Source organism: Silene latifolia, chromosome Y (assembly GCF_048544455.1).
Source record: "Silene latifolia isolate original U9 population chromosome Y, ASM4854445v1, whole genome shotgun sequence".
NCBI lineage: Eukaryota > Viridiplantae > Streptophyta > Magnoliopsida > Caryophyllales > Caryophyllaceae > Silene > Silene latifolia.
This window is the reverse complement of record NC_133538.1, coordinates 419,099,177-419,101,243: the sequence shown is the minus strand read 5'-3', so window position 1 is coordinate 419,101,243 and position 2,067 is coordinate 419,099,177. Positions and strand designations below refer to the sequence as shown.

The window sequence follows — 2,067 nt, the reverse complement described above, 5'->3', positions numbered from 1 at the left end:
TATTTTGTTATAATCTCAGCCATTCATTCACTTTCTTAGATCTAATCTCAGCCCTTCATCTTTCTCATCCAAAGGCTTAGATGAGGACTTATGGACTCAACCAAAATAGATGGACTTAATCCTTTCTATATATATATATATATATATATATATATATATATAGGGTCGAGATCCCGTACGAACTTAAGTTCCATACGAACTGTACGAACCACCATAAATCAATAAAATACGCGCATCGTTTCCTTTCTACTCCAATACCACCAAACTCAACGCCCTGACTTCATCACTCGTTCTTATCCGGCACTTCCATCCACTACACCTGACTTTCCCCTTCCTCATCTACTACCACAACCGTCACCGTCCGTCGAAGCTTCTATACGACCGCCGAATGTGGTGCTATCTATCCCGAGTTTCCTCTACGCAGTCTATCGGTACACCTCAACACTAACTCCATTGTTAAACCTCCATGTTCAGACCATTATCAGAAAAGGTATGCTTTAATTCCAACTTCTATTTCCCTTTTTAGTGAATAATATCTACAAAAAAGTAGGTTTTACTAAAAAATTGGAATTCGAAAAATTAGGGTTTACTAATTGATTTGAGATTATATTTTGTCAAAAAAATTTGTGATTTTGATGGTAGATACTGCCTATATATTACCGAATTACACATGTGCTCTGCCATCTTTGAAACTATTTGATTTATTCAGTGATAATGAGTCGTTAAATTGTATGGGATAGGGGAATCCACTCTAAAGAAGGAGCCTAAGACGGTGTTATTTTAAACTGTAATTTGTCTTCCTTTTGGATTATTGATAGGCTAAAAAATAAGGACCGAAATGAATAACATCTTTGAAGAATCTGAAAGCATTGTTGTTGTTATGATGTTTACATGCAGAGAACTACTATCACCTCCTTATTTGGTGACATGTACTTTGACATAGGACTATGATGCAAATGAAGAGGTGCTCCGGCAATTCGACTTGAATATGGCCTGGCTTAAGGGTCGTGCATTGGCATGTCTCAACTTGATCGGTGTAATGTTGCTAAGAAATACGGATTTAACCCTCCCAAAGAGGTTGAAGTCTTGTTGCACTCAGGCAACGTTCAGAAAGAATGCTTGTGGGATGGTCGAGTTTAGAGATTCAAGAATGACTTCATGCCCGATTCTCTCTTGGATCGTAGTACCCATTTTCTCCATAATGTTCATCTAGACCATGAGGACAAGTAATATTAGTTATAGTTACAGGCTTATGATGTAGACGATTTCAGATTAAAAGTGAGCTAAGTAGGTGAATGTGAATCCTTGACTTTGGTTAGTGGCAGTTAGAAGGAATTATACAGTTCAAGTTTCTTGTACTTTGTTCAGCGGATAAGCTGGCCATATATAGCATCTTCCTCTTCTATATTTGACACCTTCATCTCAGGTTTTGTGTTGGTTAAGAAATATGTACTGTTTCATTTCAGAAGTGAATGAATATTGAACTTACTGCAGATGAATAACTTCCTCTGTCGTTTGAAATACAGCTCTACGATAAAACTGTGACTGTAGGGTTGAGGGACAAGTCTGAATATTTCAAAGTAGATAGTGTTAACGCCGCTCCGCCATGTAATAAAGAGAAGGAAGTTGTATTATGTATTATTACACTCTCTGTCAACTATTTAACTGTAATAATTGTGAATGCTATCCATCACTTAAGATACTAAAGTCATCAGCATTCCAGTCATGAGCATTCAGCAAGACAACAAACTATGAAGTACTCTTTCTAATCAAAGTGGTTATATTGTAATCATGGCTTCTTCTTCTAAGGAGATTACCACTTCTGAAGTTGACTCAAGAATTAGTTACTTTTCTGCAAGAGGCTTTGCATATTGCAGAAGCGGATGAGACCGTATGGGTTGTGAATTTTTTGACTTCCAAAGTGGCTACATCCTTAAAAAAACTTCGCACTGCTTGCATTGAGCTACTTTGCTCGACCATGGCATGAGCAGATTTCAAAATGGCAAATCATGATGAGCTGCAGTCAAAGATTATATCCATGTTCTTCAAGTCGTTAATATGTCGCAC

The 2,067-nt window shown here is 37.3% G+C and overlaps 1 long non-coding RNA gene across 1 annotated transcript; it reads left to right on the top strand.

Annotated features, from left to right (window-relative positions):
* The first annotated feature begins 223 nt into the window (after positions 1-223).
* Positions 224-1,502, top strand: LOC141626520 (uncharacterized). The gene is made up of 2 exons (XR_012536099.1): positions 224-490; positions 898-1,502. It is a non-coding gene; the product is annotated as an uncharacterized LOC141626520 (long non-coding RNA).
* Positions 1,503-2,067: the final 565 nt, after the last annotated feature.